This window comes from Myotis lucifugus, unplaced genomic scaffold, assembly GCF_000147115.1.
Source record: "Myotis lucifugus unplaced genomic scaffold, Myoluc2.0 scaffold_24, whole genome shotgun sequence".
NCBI lineage: Eukaryota > Metazoa > Chordata > Mammalia > Chiroptera > Vespertilionidae > Myotis > Myotis lucifugus.
Window position 1 is genome coordinate 8,765,552 of NW_005871072.1, and position 20,766 is coordinate 8,786,317.

Consider the following 20,766-nt stretch of genomic DNA (forward strand, 5'->3'; position numbering starts at 1 on the left):
AATTTTTATTATCATATACTGAGTTTTGGTTTTTCTCCTCATTTACATCCTTAATAGTCTTTCTTCATGTCAGAATTGTGGTCTGTAAGCATTTTGCCACATCTTAAAATTGCACACAGAGTTTATAAAGACACTATTTTTCATGAAATTGTGTTCAGCAGCTTTTCTAAAAATGTTTGGTGAACATGATTTCTTGGCATAATTAAGATCAAGATAGAAAAAGTTACCACTGTTTAACCTTAAGACACATTTCCTAGTATTAATTGTACAATATAGCAACAGACAAAATGTTAACATGGGCATTAAAATGTAAAATATTTATAAGCAATTTTAGCCTATTTTCTCCTTTATACATTGCTAATAGGGGTGCATGTTCAAACACCTTTGAGTATTGACAGCTTATATATGGCCAAAGGGCTATAGTTTGTAGCAAAGCATGTATATGCTGTGACTAACTTTAGAAAATTGTAATGATCATGTAAAATAATTATATATTTGTTTTTCTGTAGTCACTTAAAGTGGCAACTATTATAACCATGGACTCTTTATTATGAAAACAAAATTAATAAAAATTTTAATTGTTTTTAAAAATACCAGCTTGTTTTTTATTGTGCAGGCAATAATTTATTAAATGCTAATCGAATAAGTGTTTAAAGAGAATACAAATATTATAAGTAGACAATATTTATGTTAAACATACAATTATCAAAGAAATATGAAAGATTTTAAATTAAAATGTCAAATTTCAGGTCTCTAGGCTGTGTTGTTATATTTCATTGTTTCGAGTAACCAGATATACATACAGACATTTAATTCTCCAAGGTTGATTACCTGGCTGATAGTTTTCAATGGCTTTTTATGTCTGTCTTTTTCTGGTGGCCTGCTTCTGAAGCATGTCACTGGCTAATCAGTATTGTACCACACATCAAAGGTGAAAGGTTGAAATGAGATTTGGGGATTATTCATTTTATTTCACAAGCTTCTTTTGAGTCTTCACTATGTTCAGGGTGGGATGAAGTTAAGAAAATGCAAGGTTCCTACTTGAGAAGAGTCAAATGGTACCAAAAGCTAATACAAGCAAAATGAAGTGCGAACTAAATAACTGAATACTGACTACTCTTGAAGATCACTTCAATGTCTTTCCGCATATATCCCTTTCTTCACCTGCCAAACATAATCAAGAATTAGTATTAACTTTTTCCCCAGGTTATTGTGTTAAATTCAGAAGTTTCTGTGATTTATCCCTGACCTTTGCTAGATTTCAGCTGCCAAATCTCAGCCGGCACTTGGAGATAGATACGTGTCCTGAATTCCAGAGGCTCTTTGAGAAGTACGGGAAAGGAAAGCATAGGTAGTGTTCTCTTTAAGTAATCACCAAAAGGAGCCTACCTTATTTTCAACAGTTAGTTGTCGACTAACAATAATAATGATGCCCATACAATTTATTATAGTAAATTAGGCAGAATAAATGTAATGCCGATTCTTGGAAGAAAACTAAGAAATGTGGCAGCCCTGATATGGAAATGTCCAGAAATCCAAATAATGCAGAGACTGAGCTTTTGAAGAGCAATGACTCTGGACTTCTTGCTCCCAGTCTTTGGTCAGCCTCAGAAATGACAACATTAAATGACAGATCAAATAAGTATACCCAGATTGGAAAATCCTGCTGGACACTTCCAAGATTCATGGCTTACTTGAGCACAGGGAATAATCCCATCATACTAGGAAGAGAGTATTTTGAATAGAAAAAGCTTGCTAAGTAAAAGACATACGATATCCTTGGTTGTTTTGGCAATGTGGTTGACCTCAAGTCAGTTAATATCTCACAGCCTCAACTTAATTATCTATAAAATATAAATAGTAATATCCACAGCTTCATTCTTATATCAAATCCACAAATGTTGAGTTGAATTACTATATATTTAGTGTACTCTCTAAAATATACAAAAATGCAGAAACAATAGTCTCTGTCCTCCAGAAACTCACAATCTAATAGGAGCGATACATACATACATAGATACATAAGAGCAGTTAATATGTTATACACACTGGTACATGGTAAGAATTGGGGAGTTTAGGAAAACTCACCAGAAGAATTGGTACTTGAGTTGAGCCTTAAAGGAAGTTTACTAAGTAGACAAAAAGTTAATGGCATTGCTAGCAAAATGACTATCTTGTGGAAAACTGAGAGGGGTGCAACAGCATGGCCAGTTCAGGAAAAAAAGTTAAATCTCAGCATGCTTAAGGAGGGCCTTGTGTTCCATTCATGGCAATGCCCTTTCCCATGGCCCATGTTTCTCAAATGTCTAAGGACTACATGCCATGGACTCATCTGGGATGTCTGTTTAGAATACAGATTCATGGACTCTAACTCTAATTTATATCATCAGAACCTCTGAGGTGGGGACCAGAAGTATTTGATTTAACCAAGACTTCACGGGGCTCTTATGTACCTAGATTGGGGAAGCCCTGTAGTGTAGCTATTTGCATATCACTGAGTATATCAAGCAAGGAATAATATAATATAATAAATGCTTTTTTCATAAGACTGCTTTGGAAGCAGCAGGGGCAGGGATTAGAGGGCTACAACACAAAGAGCAGTGAGACTGTATAAACAGCTACTGCAGCTGACAGATAAAAGAGATGAGGGCCTGAGAGAGGAAAGTGTGTGGGATGGTGGAAACAGGTCAGGTCCCGGGGAAAGACACCGTCATCTTAACATATTGACCAATTAAGAATCTTCTGGCTGAAATGACCATTAACCTAGAACAGGGATCAGTCAACTATGGCCCAAGGGCCAAATCCTGGCTTGTAGCCTGATTTTGTAAGTAAAGTTTTATTGGAATACAGTCACACCCATTTGTTTATGACAGCACAATTGAGTGGTTATAACAAAAACTGAATAGCCCACAAGGGCTAAAATGTTTACTACCTGGCCTTTATGGAAAAAAAACATTGCCAACCCCTGAGTTATAAATAATATTAAAGGAAAAGAGGCAGCAATTAAATTGGAGGAGAAAAAAAGAGTTCTGGGATGTAATGAATTCTACTTTGGAAATGAGTGTAAGGTGCCATGGGGCATCCACAGAAAAATTTAGATCCATCTAAGCTAAAGACAAAAATTTGTTTATCATGGCTTAGAAATGCTAATTAGAGAAGGAATAGAGATTAAGGAGAAGCAGAAAAAAGTAGGAAAAAAAGAAAAGGAGAGATGGAGAATAAAATACAGAGGTCACAAATATAAGAGAAGTGGACAGAGAAGAGAAATTAGGAAGAGATTGTAAGGAACAAAGAAACTGGTGTCACAGAAGTCAAGGATAAGGTCATGCAAAAACAAAGGAGGAGGCTAAGAATTAAAGTGAAAAGAAAAAATGCCAATTCCAAAAAACATCAGAAATTTCATCTAGAGCAATGTGTATGTGTGTGTGTGTGTGTGTGTGTGTGTGTGTGTGTGTGTGTTATGATGACAATACATCTCTATTTTCTCATTTCCTATTCATTCATGAACATATATTTTATAAATCATATATCATATCACTTTAATAATAGAAAAGGATTAAGCTTTTGGTTAAAGATAAGTATATTATACATATAAGCTTTTTTCCTCATCCTCTTTCCAAAACTCCACTAAAAGACAGAAAAAAAGTAAAATGGTATAGACTGACAAAGATAGAGATGAAGAAGTAGGTGTCAGGGGACTAGAAATGTTAATGAAATTGTGTGAGATGAAAAACAGATAGATAAGGGACAACTTTTTCAGATTTTTATTTTGTCTAATAAATGTCTGCCAGGGAGGCAGCATGACATGTTTCACAGCCCAGAAGTGACTCAGGAATTGGATGTGGCCTTGAAGGGACTGAAGTGAAGCCAAAATTGAAAGAACTGATGAAAAGTCTAAGAGATCAGATTCTAGCATCCTGATTGTCCTCTGGTCAGCCAAATGACATGTGGCTTATTATCTGGAGAGGTTGTGCCAGATTATCCAGGGACTTTGTCACAAGAAGGACAACTGAAGGTTCAAATGAGGCCCTTCTCTGGAATCAAAAGGATTAAGCAAAGACCTACCTCATAGAGAGCAAGAGCTTCAGGCCTCATCCCACGCTAGGCACTCAGAAAAGTGACTAGCAGCCTATTTGTACCAGGCAAGAACAAAGCAGCTCAAGAAAAAAAAAAGTACATACACATACCAATATTGGAAGTGAAAAGGGTTCCCACATACATAGAATTAGCCTCTTAGTGCCACACTTTTAAATTTGAAACAGCAGGCAAAGGCCAGTGGACATTTTAGGAAAGCCTCTAAAGTGAAAGACAGAACCTGAAACAAACCAAAAATAGTGGGGAGATTGAGAAAGCAGAAAATCACAGGAAGCTTCAATCTATAATAAAAGCATAATATGCTAATAGGACTGAACATCATTCCAAACAACCTTCCGGACGGACGAAGCCAGCACTGTGAGAGAAGCCCAGGGTCCCGGGTGCTGGAGGGAAGCTGGTGCCAGCAGCCAAGGGAAGGAAGACCTATTCTTGCACGAATTTCATGCATTGGACCTCTAGTGTAATTATAATTCATTCTCCCGGAGCAAAGAGAAACAAGAAGCAAAAGCAGAATGCTATATAAACAAAAGGAACCTTCAAACATTGAGAAAGTGCTCTTAGAAGTTAAAAATATGTTAGGAGAAATAAAATACAATAAGAGAATTTCAAAGGGAAAGTTGAGGGAAAGTAGAATGTAAAGCTACCCAACCAACATGTGCTTAAGCAAAACTAAGGAAGGAAATTAAGGAATCTGGAAAATAGGTGAATCCCAAACAGGAAAGAATCAAAATGATGCCCAAGATGACACCAAGGAGAAAAAATACTGTTTAACCTGTCTGCAATGCAATCAATCTGGTTAGGAGCAGAAGAGCAAAGGAAGGATATCTCTACGGGGAAAAAAAGAACAGAGATCGTCTGTCATATTTGACCATATTTATAGGAGTTTGTAGCTCCATGAAAGCATCTAAGTATAAATGAATGATAGTTACATAGGAAGTAAGTAAACAAAAAGTAATTTAAGCAATTATTAATCTCCTCCCTCCCAATTTTTTTCTTGTAGAGAAATAAGATATGTGATCATAGCTACATTACTTGGATATAAGCCAATTTACCTTGTGAAAATAAACATGGTTGATTATTTGAACCAAAATTGTAATGTAAGTAAATTAGAGAAAAAGGGGAAGGAAAATATACATGATGGTTATGATGCAAGAAAGCTTAAGTCTTAATTTTCTATGGTAAAAACCTAACACCCACTTGAGAAAACAATTGGAAACTACCTAGGAAAGTTGAAGATATGCTTTTCCTATGACCAAAATTTCTACTTATAGAGAAACTGCATATGTGACCAGGATACAGATACCAACATATTCATTGAAGTATTGTTTGTTTTCACCAAAATTGGAAAAACTCAAACTCCATCAGTGATCATTTAAATAGCTAAAATTTTGTGGCATATTTGTGTAGTGGAATGCTACACAACAGGTTTGTCAATCTCATCACTATTGAAATTTCTGACCAAATTCTTTTATTTTCTTGCTGTTCTTGGAACATACCTTTAACAATCCTTCCCAGGGCACCCCTGCCCAGTTCTCCCTGAACGAATGCATTTTTTTTCACTTCCTTGAGGCATCTATTCACAAGTCAACCTTTCCAGACTACCCTAACTGATATAGCAACCACCCCTTCCCTGGTATTTTCTATCCCCATCTTAGTTTGGGCTTCTATAACAGTACACCATATACTGGATGGCTTATCATCAACAGAAATTTATTTCTCAGTTTTTAGAGAATGGAAAGACCTAGATAAAGGCCCCCAGACTTGATGTCTGCTGAGAGCCGATTTCTTATTCATAGACAACCATCTTCATCCCGTGTCTTCACATGGCACAAGAGGCAAGTGAGCTCTCTGGGTTTATTTTTAAATGGTCATTAATCCCATGCACGAGGGCTCTCCCCTCTTGACCCAATCACCTTCGAAGGCCCCACCTTCAAAAACCATCACATTGGGGATTACGTTTCAACGTGTGGATTTTAGAGGGACACAGAACTGATTTTGACAAAGATCCTAACAATGTGATACTTAATGTTTTAATTATTAAAAAATCCTGCTCAGCTGGTGTGGCTCAGTGGTTGAGTATTGACCTATGAACCAAAAGATCACTGATTCGATTCCCAATCAAGGCACGTGCCCCAGTTGTGGGCTGGATCCCCAGGAGAGGGCGTGCAAGAAGCAGACGATAAAAGATTCTCTTTCATCATTAATGTTTGTATCTCTCCTTCTCCCTTCCTCTCTGAAATCAATAAAAATATATTTTTTAAAAATCCTACTTTCCCAGGATTTGTATTATATCCTAGGAGATCTTTGATAGAATGAACAAACACTGATATTGTGGCAGCTAGCTTACCTCCTCTCTCATACATCTGGAAAAACAGCATTTTCATGCTTATAAAAATAAAACCTGAGTTATTGACCTAAAAACTGACAAACATCGTTGACTTTCTGACGGGTGCATCTCCTATTTAGAGGGACTTTGGATAATTTAAAATATGCCTCATCTTGCTTCCTTCCTTCTTCCAAAGAACTTTTAAATGTTATGGTTACAGGGAATGGTTGAGTAAGTAACATTTAGTAGTTCCAGATTTCTTTGGTAAACTCTTACATGTGAAAAATCAGCAGAGTGACGTACTTTAATAAAGAGGAATGTGTTGTTTATTCTCTTTTCAAGTTTGCCTAGGAGATAACATCACTGTCCTCATTCAGAAGGTTGGCTCTTCATAGTGTTCCTGATGCAGATTAAACAGACTCAGCATATAGGCAGTCAGATGTCTATCAGAACGTTGTCTCTTCTTTCACCCATTCTTCCTTCCAGTCCCCACAAGTGGATTTGGAGCTGTTCTTTACTACTTTCAGACCAGCCTTCTGAACAATCACTTTGATTCCAGGAGCAATGGGTGGGGACTGGATATAAAACCCCTCAAACAGCAAAGAAGACAAAGTAGAAGGTAAAGAAAATGTTAAAACTCATTCATAAGATTTACACTTATATAGATTTATTTTCTGCACCAGACTAAATTCATTTGCATTGCCATAAATAGGAATAATTTACATTGTTGTGAACCCCTGGAGACCCAGTTAAGTCATCAAAGTATCTGAGAGAAAATTACTTTGGCGATGACTTGAGACATAAACAGAGCCCCTGAATCCTAAAATAGCTCCTTCACTAGTCTGCAAGGTATTAAAATGTTTGTGCTGGTGTTATACTTTGCGGCATTAGTATTGTCTCCAGAATTTCCTTGGAATAAGGCACCATGTCAGATAGAGAGACTATAATAATTAACATAGATGGGTTTATTGGATTTTCTTGTGACAAGGAGTAGTTCTTTTTAAAAAATATATATTTTATTGATTTCTTACAGAGAGGAAGGGAGAAGGACAGAGTTAGAAACATCGATGAGAATGAGAGAGAAATATCGATCAGCTGCCTCCTGCACACTCCCCACTGGAGATGTGCCCGAAACCAAGGCACATGCCCCTGACCGGAATCGAACCTGGGACCCTTGAGTCCGCAGGCCGATGCTCCATCCACTGAGCCAAACCAGTTAGGGCAAGGAGCAGGTCTTGAAAGAATGTGGCTCAGCCAAGCATGGTTATCCAAAAAACTTACTTGAGCACAGTAAACATCAAAAGATTTTATTTCTATATATAGTCATTGTCCTCTTTATTCACGGTTTTGCTTTCTTGATGTGAATCACCCAGTGTCCCCATTTTGTAGACTCCTCTGTTAGTTACTTAATAGCCACCTAGGTTATGAGATCATTTGTCAAGGTGTTTCTGTTCAAGTCACCCTTATTTTACTTAATCCTGGCCCCAAAGCATAAGAGAAGCAGTGCTGGTGACTTGAATATGCCAACAAGAAGTCCGAACAAACTTTCTTTATGTGAAAAGGTGAGTTCAGTACAATAAAATATTTGAGAGAGAGGCCATATTCACGTAACTTTTATTATACCACTAGAGGCCCAGTGCATGAATTTGTGCATGGGTGGGGTCCCTCGGCCTGGCTGGCGATAGGGCCAATCGGGGCCAGTTAGCCCAAGGTCGATCGGGCCGACCGGAACTTGCCAGCCAGCAGGAAAGGAGAGGGACTGCGGGAGGTTGGCCAGCCATGGGGCGTTGTCTGTGGGATTGCACTGACCACCAGGGGGCAGCTCCTCTGTTGAGTGTCTGCCCCCTGATGGTCAGTGCACATCATAGTGACTGGTCGCTTAGGATTTTATATATATAGATATTGTTATAATTGTTGTAATTTATTATTAGTTGTTATTGTTAATCTCTTATTGTGTCTGACAAGTTAAACTTTATCATAGGTGTGTATGTATAGGAAAAAACATAGTCTATATAGGGTTCAGTATATCTGTAATTTCAAACACCCACTTGGGATCTAAACACATATCCCCTATGGGGATACATTTGCACAAACCCGAGAGATTTACTATGACTTGGCCAGCTATCATCAAAAATTTGGTTTAACCCAGCCACGCCTTGGTTTGGACTGTGAGGAAGTCATGGATAGTCTCCTTACATCAACTTTATTTCCATGTGAGATTTGAGGCAGTCCACAACAAAGAATGTAAGTTAAAAAGTTGATAATTTAGAAGTGAGACTATATAAAAAATATTTTTTAAATTAATTCATATCTATATCTCTTCTATTAAAGGGCATAATTGATTATGCACTGGCTAATAATGTCAATATATTATTTTTCAGTATTAGAAAACAAAAATCATAAGATTTTATTAGGGAAGAAAAAGTTTTCATCGGTCCTAAATTATAGGAATTTTTTTATTTGGAACATATTTAGGAGACACTGACTAATGAAGGAGACAAATCCTAAATAGTTTACCAGTAAGAGCAAGTGCACAATAGGGACTCATGATGATTTCATCTTTGGATCCTTGAGATTATGTTTCTCCACTATTCATAAAAGAACAATTCCCACAAAGAACCACCAATGTTTTGAATGAAATAAGACAAAGAGGATAACTACCCATATAGATCTCCCCACTTCCAAACAAGGTAAGTGTGGAAACTCATATTTTTTTAAATTATAGTTTGAAAAAAAAAGACATTTCACAGTATTTTAACTACAAATTTTGCATGAACCAGCTTTTATGAGATCATGATTTTATGTCCATCCTCTACCCAGTCATTAATGGAAATTTGTCAATTTGTCATATGCAATGATAAATATCAGTGTCATTGGTTTAAAAATTCATATCCCATAGCTTAGCATAATTAAGCTGTCATAGCAGCCTTTATTCAAGGAAATAAAATTGTAACCTTTACAATTTTAAAAAGAGGAATGATATCAGAGGAGACATTTGGCAGGCTGTGCATGTCCACTAGTCAATGAGCAATGTTGCCAAAAATGAGGTAAAACAGAAGTTTCCTTGCAGCATCACCTGCACTGTACAATGACTTTTTTTCTATCAAATTTCAGTGTATTCTGATTGAAATTACTAGAGTTACATTTTCATATTAGGAGGCCCATGCTTTAAGCAATAGGCTACAGAAGTTCATATTTTTTCTAGCCACCTTAAGTATACTTAAGCCAAAATCATATACCTGTCTCATTCATTACAATCCTCTGTTGTAACAGGATATTATTTGGATTCTTTTGAACCAAAATAGAAACTCAATGAAAACAAGAATTTGTCTCAGTAGTATTTTGTGGACTTTAATTTCCTTTCCATTCAATTTTAGAAAAATTGTAAAACTTTAATCCAGTTTATGTAACTTTTTATTTTTTTTAATTTAACCTCTTCATTACTAGGTTCTTTACTGCAAATATAAGTGGAAAAAGGAAGGCAACTTGAATACTTATATATGTTCATAAAGTAGACACTAGTATAATTCAAACACCGAAGGCCTTATGCAACTAAACATAAACTGGTTAGAATTGCAGGGCTCAAAAAAGTCACATGAGTCCTATGGGCATGCTCCTGCTATGTCAGTGTTTTTAAAAGACTATATTATGGCCCAATCAGCATGGATCAATGGTTGAGCCTCGACCTATGAACTAGGAGGTCACGGTTCCATGCCTGGTCAGGGCACATGCCTGGGTTGCTGGCTCTATCCCCATTGGGGGGTGTGTAGGAGGCAGACAATCAATGATTCTCTCTCATCATGATGTTTCTATCTCTCTCTCCCTTCCTCTCTGAAATCAATAAAAATATATTTTAAAAAAAGACTATATAATGCATGAGTTCAAGTGCTTGAGAAGTGCAAACATCTCATGAAAACTCTGGCTCTACCTGTAGGCTCCTCTTCTACCGAAAAACAGCACAAATGAGGGATCCTTCTGTGGGTCCCAACCAAAGAATGAAATTTGTCCTACACTTAATGTGGCTAGCCTTTAAATCTATATAGACTATCTACTCTCCAAAAACCAGAAAGAGAATTCAGTTCCATCAAGTATCTAATAAACATTCCAAATATCTGGATGTTGAAAGAGAATCTGAGAGACAACTAATTCTTTTTTTATCCTATAGATTTTTTTCTTTATTTATTAAGGTATTACAAATGTGTACTTATGCCCCCATTGCCCTCCCCCCCATTTCCCACTCATTCCCTCACCCCCATGGTATCTGTGTCCATTGGTTAGGCTTATATTCATGCATACAAGTCATATGGTTGATCTCTCCCCCTTACCCTCACCCACCCCTACCTTCCCTCTGAGGTTTGACGGTCTGATCCATGCTTCTGTGTCTCTGAATCTGTTTTTGTTCATCAGTTTATGTTGTTCATTATATTCCACAAGTAAGTGAGATCATGTGGTATTTATCTTTCTCTGGTTGGCTTATTTTTTTAACATAATGCTCTCCAGTTCCATCCATGCTGTTGCAAATGGGAAGAATTCCTTCTTTTTTACAGCAGCATACTATTCCATTGTATAGATGTACCACCATTTTTTAATCCACCCATCTGCTAATGGGCACTTAGGCTGTTTCCAAATCTCAGCTATGGTAAATTGTGCTGCTATGAACATAGGGGTGCATATATCTATCAATTGTTTTGGGTAGTATGGACATTTTAATGACATTGATTCTACCAATCCATGAACACAGTATGTTCTTCCATCTGTTTATGTTTTCCTCTATCTCTTTTTTCAGTGTCCTTTAGTTTTAAGAGTATAGGTCTTTTACTTCCTTATTTCAGTTTATTCCAGGTATCTTAACTTTTTTTGGTGCAATGGTAAGTGGGATTGGTTTGTTTGTTTTTTCAATCTCTCTTTCTGTAAGTTCACTATTGGTGTATAAAAAATGCCATAGATTTCTTGGAATTAATTTTGTATCCTGCTATATTGCCAAATTCATTTATTAAGTCTAATAATTTTTGATGGAGTCTTTAGGGTTTTCTATGTACAGTATCATGTCATCTGCGAATAATGACAGTTTTATGTCTTCTTTTCCAATTTGGATACCTTTTATTTCTTCTTCTTGTCTTATTGCTATGGTTAACACTTCTAGTACTGTGTCAAACAGGAGTGGTGAAAGTGGGCATCCTTGTCTCGTTCCTGTTCTTAAGTGAAATGGTTTTAGTTTTTGCCCATTGAGTATGATGTTGACTGTAGGTTTGTCATATAAGGCTTTTATTATGTTGAGGTATGATCCCTCTATTCCCATTTTGCTGAGGGTTTTTATCAAGGAAGGGTGTTGGATTTTGTCAAGTGCTTTTTCTGCATCAATTGATATGACAATGTGATTTTTATCTCTCAATTTGTTTATGTGATGTATCACGTTTATTGATTTGCTCATATTGTACCATCCTTGCATCCCCAGGATAAATCCTACTTGGTTGTGGTGTATGATCTTTCTGATGTAATGCTGGATCCAATTTGCTAGAATTTTGTTAAGAATTTTAGCATCTATGTTCATGAGGGATATTGGCCTATAATTCTCTTTCATTGTGTTATCTTTATCTGGTTTTGGTATTAGGGTAATGCTGGCTTCATAGAATGAGCTTGGAAGTGTTCCTTCCTCTTGAATTTTTTGGAGTAGTCTGAGGAGGATAGGTTTTAGTTCTTCCTTGAATGTTTGGTAAAACTCCCCTGTGAAGCCATCTGGCCCCGGGCTTTTGTTTGCTGGAAGCTTTTTGGTGACTGCTTCAATTTCCTCCATAGTTATCGGCCTATTGAGAATTTTAGATTCTTCCTGATTGAGTTTTGGAAGGTTGTATTTTTCTAGGAATATATTCTGAGACAACTAATTCTAATATCACTTAGCTCCTCCAAGTTCTTCCCTAAGCCCTCTTGCTGAGGACACCAACACTCAACACTCTGGGTGCCTACTTACTGTTGGCTCTCTTCCATTTGGTTCAAGGGTCTATTCTGAATTCTCAGGCAGCTAGTCCCACTAGGATGCACCACAAATACCATTAGTCCCTCTCCTTGATGATTAAAAAACAACAACACATCACTTCCCACAAATCCAAATCTAATTTTAACTCTCCCCCAGTTCTCTCCCTTGCACGCACATGCACGCATGCACACGTACACTCTCTTCCTTCTCAGACTGAGGTAATGGAGAGTTGTGGGAATCCTGGAAAGAACATATCTCAGTATTAACCCCATCTTCTGCTCCCTTTAGCAGCTCTGGTCAGCAGGTCAATAGCTGTTGCCCTGACAGTTAGTACCAGGGCTTGGTGGTTTCTCTCTTCTCCCAGCTATTCTTCAAAATTCTTCAAAACACACACACACACACACACACACACACACACACACACACCTTCAGCAGCTGTTTCCCTGCAGCAGCTCTTGCCAACACACAGGGGCCTAGCTTGTTCATTTGTCTCTTAAGTTGACTCATCAACTATCATGTCAACAATGTCAACACCATTATTACTGAGAATTCAAAGTGCCAATATGTTCTAGTGGGAATTACAGCGGTGTACATCTCTTCAAGAGAAGGAAAATATTTAAGATACAATTGATCCGAGAGTTTTGCTACACCATCACGCTTCCCAAATTTTCCAGAAAAATTCCACTGATGACAGAGGAGAGAGGATGTGTGATCTTTGAGATTTTGAGGCTTAACATGAAGTTGCATAGCTTTATGAAACTTTGCAGGCACAAATTTCTTTGATGTCTTATGTTTTAAGCCTAAAAATTTGTGGGATTTAAAAAATTTATTTTAGGATACATTTATGTTTGTTTTAATGAGAAATGTCTCTCTTCCCATACCAATTCCAATGTTTTAGTAAAATTGCCACTCCAAAAAATAGATGTTCTATCTCATTTGCTACCTGGGAAACCTTTGCAGTATAGTCCAGGGATGATGATGATGATGATTATGATGATGATGATGATGATGGTGACAGTGATGATAAAGATGATGCAATCTATGATGACCACAAAAATAGCTAGTTGTTATTGAGTAATTGCTAAGTGCTGGTTAGAAATTATTTCACGAATGATTTCTCTTGCTGATAGCTGTAGAGCAGGTATTCTCTATTGCTTACAGGAGCCATATGCTCTGAAGAACATGTTCTCTGGTAAGATTTAGTGTCACACTTCTGGATGGCCACTCAGGTCCCTTTTACTTATGTCCTGAGGCATGACTCAGGTCCATTCAGGTCTTTACCTCATTGCTAACTCTTCTTTCATCAGCCTCCCAGACAATGGATGAACTTTAAATAACTCAGGAACTTGTCTAAAGCTAAGATAGATCTTTATATTACCTCTTCAAGGAACACTGAAGTACCTGTGCAAATCAGGTCTCAGGAATATTCCTGGCCACTCTATGATTTCCCAAGCTGGATATGCAAAATAATTTTAATGAGATAACTGGGTTGTATCTAAATTATAATAATAAGAAAAGACCTTCCTCTCTCAGGTCTCCTTGCTTCTTTACCTGGCCAAAACTTTCTTTACAGACCCATTTTAAGAATATGCATATTAGCATAACCAATGGACACAGACACTGGGGCGGTGGGGGCTTACCCAGGGTGGAAATGGCGGGGGGGGGGGCGTCAATTGGGGGAAAAAGAGACATATGTAAAACTTTAGACAATAAAAAATTCTTTTAAGAATATGTTCTCTACATCCATAATAGGTTTTTATAAAAAATATTCAAACAGATGCTACCAAGAACCTGAAGTAAACTTATTACCTCATTTGGACATTAAATCGAGCTCAAAGTTCCTGGCAACTAATATGAAGGGGAAACATGTTACATAGTTCCTATTTTCTAACTTAAGTATACAAAACTCTTAATTAGAGATGACATATTTCTTAAATGGAATTTAAAATAGAATGTTCCTGGATTGCATCTTGTATAATAAAGTCTTGAATAGTGACTTATGACTTCAACCAAATCCTTACATAAAACATGGGTATGTTGCTATTTCATTCATTTGTTGACTATTTTATCAGTTTTTCACTCAAATTTTCTAATTTTTATAGCTAAATTAAAACAATATTGTTATTTTTTAATATGAATTTGATATTTAGCTATAAAAAATTGAGGCCTGAAAAATCGAGGGTTTATTATAACGTTATGGGCTTTGCTCTTAGTACTCAAAACCAAACTTTTACTACCCAAAAAACCTTGTATTGCCTGGCCAATGTTGCTCAATCGTTGAGTATCGATCCATGAACCCAGGAGGTCACAGTTTGATTCAAGGCACATACCTGGGTTGTGTGCTCGATCCCCATAGGAGGAGTGTAAGAGGCAGCTGATAGATAATTCTATCTCATCATTGATGTTCCTATCTTTCTCTCCCTCTCCCTTTCTTTCTCTGAAATTGATAATAAAATAAAATAAACCTGTGTCTATCAAAAAGCCTAGCTATTGCAAATCAAAAGCCTTGGCATTCACAATTTTCTTTGTTTTTTAGTTTAAAAGAAAGAAAACTTGCTCATTATTTTAAAACTGAAGTGATGAATCCCAACTATTACTTTTTTTTGGTCAACTCTGCCACAATGTTTATAATGCATCCCAAGGCAATGGATACATCTGTCGGAAGACGTTTATATACAAGAAAGTATAAGACCTTATCCTAAGTGCAAGATTGGATTTAAATGATATATTCCACTTGAAAATCTGCAAGAAATATTATTTTATAATACATAAAATCTAAGCCAAAATATTTAGAACATTACCACTAAATGTATAAGATATAAAAACAATTACAGAGGTAATAAACACCAAGCTAACAATTTTTTAAAAACCTGAAACAAAGTATGCGTACTTGTTAATTCTCATGATGAGTATAATGTAGATAAATCAGGTATGCTAACATAAAAGGAATAATTTATAGATTCAGATAGATGTCAGCTATATTAATCTGCTACATTGCTCTCAAAACAGAAAATCATTTTATTCCTCCCTAAAAAACATAATTTCCAGGCTAGCCTCGTTTTGTTGTTGTTGCTGTTTCTTTTCTTTTTAAATGGTTTACGTTTAAATTAATTGTATTGATGTTAGTAGCCATGGCTTTGGTTCCTAATATCACCTAGCAGCTCTAACTCACAATGGTCACTGCTACCATTTACAAAACTTTTCAGATTTTTTAATTGCCTTTATATCTAAGGCAGTTTGGGCAAAACTATTAAGGTAAAACAGGAAGAGGGGGTTTACAGTTGGTGGAAAGCAACAGCTGTTGGATATCTGGCAAAGGGAATTAAGGACAAAACACAAACTTTTCTGTTGATCATGCCTGCAAGCAAAAGAGATAAATGACTCAATTACATGTCTCACTTCATTTTTAAGTAAACTTTGTATCTGTGGCTCCTCTACTACTGTGTTAAATATTTAAATTTTCCTTTAATTATAGCTAAAGACTAGACACTAAAACTTAAATTCTTTCAGCCTGCTGCAGAGAAGACATTAAATACTCTCTTCCAAAAATAACTTTGTAATTGCATTAGTAATACATAGATCTGGCAGCAGATCCCTTGAAAATAAATACTGCATGGATCAAATCGTCTAATTATTTCAGACAAGCCATAAATGAGTTTTAATGGGCCAAAACTCTAAAATTGTTGGAGGCACTGCATAGCTTTTTGGGAGAATTAAGTTATATTGCTACTAATAGTATTTTTATGTACTCAGATAAGACTTGGAACTATATACAATATATGGTCAAAGAACTCTTAATTTTAAATTGAAAAGAAAAATAAAGCGGTTATGATTAAGCACCTTCTAAATATTTTCATTTTTCTATTTTTGTATTCGTTTATTTTATTCTTCATTCAACCTTGAAAGCCTCCAAGCAAGAGAAGGAAGAACATGAGAATTGTGTACTACAGATCTTTTTTGTTCAGAGGCTGAAAGAGGAGGAAATAGGAAGGGCAGCAAAACAGAAAGGGAAGCAAAGTATTGGATCAGTTGGGGATTAACGGTTGTAAGCAACAGTTCTTGGTAATTAAGCAAAAAGTGGAATTAAGGTAAGCACATGAGTAGTTCACAAAATGGTGAGTAAAGCTTAGATCTAAGACTTCGGAATGACAGGAATGAGGGCAGAAAATAATGGCCACATTCTTTCACATGGGATAAATCAGTTCCAATGATTTTCTGTCCTTCCATCACTGTGCCCTGGATACAAATATCAGAGCTAGAGTCTAACCAACCAAGTTTGAGTTAATGCCTATCCCTTTAATAAGTGGCCTACCTTACCTCTTATTATGGCCTTCACTTTGAGGTCTATTTTGTCCTCTCTCTTGGCTAAAGGAGATCCAGGTGGATGGTCTCCCACCAAGACTGCCCCTATTGGAGAATGTAGAAAGGGGAGCAGAAGACAATGCAAAAAAGTGAGAATGAGAAGCAACTAAATACCAATAAGCCTAAGCAAAAACAATTAGTGAATCATTTGAACATGTATACATCCATTAATTTAAAGCACTTTTATTAGGCTCCCACAAGGTTTTTGGTGGGATGAGGACAGAAGGGGGTGAATGAGGATGGTCAAGAGATTGAATGTTTCTCAGAAAATTGATCAGGAAACCATTTTCTAGAATTTCTAATAGTAATATGAATAAAAGATATACATTCTAATTGAATGCTCTGTCTTAAAATTAATTTATATATGACTACCAAAGTAATTTGCAAAATCAATATGAATTATAAATTATGTTATAAAGAAAAGCACTGTTTTGTTTATTTAAACACAATATTTTAATTAAATGCCAACAAATTTGGAGTTTCTAGAACTCTATTGTTTCTGGAATGCTGTAATTTTTTTTAACAGTTTTAATGAGGTTAAGTACCATAAAATTACCTCCTTTTAATTATACAATTCAACAGCTTTTAGAATATTCATAGAATTGTTACCACTATACAACTTTGGAGCATTTTCATTATCCCAAAGAATCCTCACATTCATTAGAAACAACTCCCCATTCCTCTCTCCTTCCAGCCCCCAGCAACTACTTCCTGTCTCTATAGATTTGTCTATTTTTGTTATTTTATGTAAATGCATTCATAAATTTTGTGGCATTTTATGACTACCTTCTTTCACTTAGCATGTTTTTAAGGCCCATCCATGTTGTACTACACTTATCAGTACTTCATTCCTTTTTATAGCTAAATATCATCCCTTTGTATGAATATGCCAAATTTTGTTTATCCATTCATGAGTTGATGAAAATTTGGCTTTTTGCTATGTTTTGTTGTTGTTATGAACTTTATTTTTTCCTTTATTGATTAAGGTATTAGATATGTGTCCTTATCCCCCCGTTGCCCCCCACTCCCCACTCATGCCCAACCCCCCCTCCCAGGTGTCTGTGTCCATTGGTTAGGCTTATATGCATGCATACAAGTCCTTTGGTTGATCTCTCCCCCTTACCCCCACCCTCCCCTACCATCATTCTAAGGTTTGACGGTCTCTTCGATGCTTCTCTGTCTCTGGATCTGTTTTTGTTCAACAGTTTATTTTGTTCATTATATTCCACAGATGAGTGAGATCATGTGATATTTATCTTTCTCTGACTGACTTATTTCGCTTAGCAAAATGCTCTTCAGTTCCATCCATGCTGTTGCAAATGGGAAGAATTCCTTCTTTTTTACAGCAGCATACTATTCCATTGCGTAGATGTACCACCGTTTTTTAATCCATTCATCTGCTGATGGGCACTTAGGCTGTTTCCAAATCGTAGCAATGGTAAATAAATTGTGCTTCTATGAACATAGGGGTGCATATATCCTTTCTGATTGGTGTTTCTAGTTTCTTTGGATATATTCCTGAAAGTGGGATCGCTGGGTCAAATGGGAGTTCCATTTTTAGTTTTTTGAGGAAACTCCATACTGTTCTCCACAGTGGCTGCACCAGTCTGCATTCCCACCAGCAGTGTGTGAGGATTCCTTTTTCTCCGCATCCTCTCCAGCACTTGTCGTTTGTTGATTTGTTGATGATAGCCATTCTGACAGGTGTGGATGGTACCTCATTGTCATTTTGATTTGCATCTCTCAGATGATTAGTGACTTTGAGCATGTTTTCATATGTCTCTTGGCCTTTCTTATGTCCTCTTTCAAAAAGTAACTATTTAGGTTCATTGCCCATTTTTTGATTGGGTTGTTTATCTTCCTTTTAGTAAGTTGTATGATTTCCTTGTAAATGTTGGAGATTAAACACTTATCGGAGATAACATTAGCAAATATGATCTCCCATGCAGTGGGCTTTCTTATTGTTTTGTTGATGGTTTCTTTTGCTGTGCAGAAGCTTTTTATTTTGATGTAGTCCCATTTGTTTATTTTCTCTTTAGTTTCCATTGCCCTAGGAACTGTATCTGTGAAGAAATTGCTTTGGCATATGTCTGAGATTTTGCTGCCAGTGGATTCCTCTAGTATTTTTATGGTTTCCCATCTTACATTTAAATACTTTATCCATTTTGAGTTTATTTTTGTGTATGGTGTAAGTTGGTGGTCCAGTTTTATTTTTGTCATGTGTCTGTCCAATTTTCCCAACACTAATTATTGAAGAGACTGTCTTGACTCCATTGTATGCTCTTGTCTCCTTTGTCAAGTATTAATTGAGCATAGTGGTTTGGGTTGATTTCTGGGTTCTCTATTCTATTCCATTGGTCTATATATCTGTTCTTATGCCAGTACCAGGCAGTTTTGAGAACAGTGGCTTTGTAGTATAGCTTGATCTCTGGTATTGAGATCCCTCCTACTGTGTTCTTCTTTCTCAGGATTGCTGCAGGTATTTGGGGTCTTTTTTTTATTCCAGATGAATATTTGGAAAGTTCATTCTAGGTCTGTGAAATATGCTGTTGGTATTTTAATGTGGAGTGCATTGAATCTATAGATTGATTAGGGTAGCATGGACAGTTTAATGATGTTGATTCTACCAATCCATGAACACGGTATGTTCTTTCAATTGTTTATGTCTTCCTCTATCTCTTTTTTAAGTGTCCTGTAGTTTTCTGACTACAGGTCTTTTACCTCCTTAGTTAAGTTTATTCCAAGGTATCTTAATTTTTTTGGTGCAATGGTAAATGGGGTTTGTTTGTTTTTATCTCTCTTTCTGTAAATTCACTATTGGTGTATAAAAATGCCATAAATTTCTTGGTGTTGATTTCGTGTCCTGCTACATTGTCAAACTCATTTATTAAGTCTAATAATTTTTGATGGAGTCTTTAGGGATTTCTATGTACAGTATCATGTCATCTGTGAATAATGACAGTTTTACGTCTTCTTTTCCAATTTGAATACTGTTTATTTCTTCTTCTTGTCTAATTGCTATGGCTAGCACTTCCAGTAATATGTTGAACAGGAGCGTTGAGAGGAAGCATCCCTGTCTTGTTCCTGTTCTTAGGTAAAATGGTTTTAGTTTTTGCCCATTGAGTATGATGTTGGCTGTAGGTTTGTTATATAAGGCTTTTATTATGTTGAGGTATGATCCCTCTATTCCATTTTGCTGAGGGTTTTTATCAAGAAAGGGTGTTGAATTTTGTCAAGTGCTTTTTCTGCATCAATTGATATGATAATGTGATTTTTGTCACTCAATTTGTTTATGTGATGGTTCATGTTTATTGATTTGCAGATGTTGTACCATCCTTGCATCCAGGATAATTCCTACTTGGTCATGGTGTATGATCTTTATGATGTAATGATGGATCCAATTTGCTAGAATTTTGTTGAGGCTTTTAGCATCTATGTTCATGAAGGATATTGGCCTGCAATTCTCTTTCATTGTGTTATCTTTATCTGGTTTTGGTATTAGGGTAATGCTGGCTTCATAGAATGAGCTTGGAAGTGTTCCTTCCTCTTGAATTTTTTGGAATAGTCTGAGGAGGATAGGCTTTATTTCTTCTTTGAATGTTTGGTAAAACTCCCCTGTGAAGCCATCTGGCCCCGGGCTTTTGTTTACAGCAAGCTTTTTGATGACTGCTTCAATTTCTTCCATAGTTATTGGCCTATTGAGATTTTTAGATTCTTCCTGATTGAGTTTTTGAAGGTTTTATTTTTCTAGAAATGTGTCCATATCCTCCAGGTTGTCTAGTTTGTTGGAATAGAGTTGTTCATATTATTTTTTAACAATCCTTTGTATTTCTGTGGGGTTGTTGTTATTTTGCCTCTTTTATTTCTGACTTTGTAAATGGGGCCTCTCTCTTTGCTTCTTGGTGAGCCTGGCTAGAGGTTCATCAATCTTTTTTATCCTTTTGAAGTACCAGCTCTTGGTTTTATTGATCTTTTGAATTGTTTTTTTGGTCTCTATGTCATTTATTTC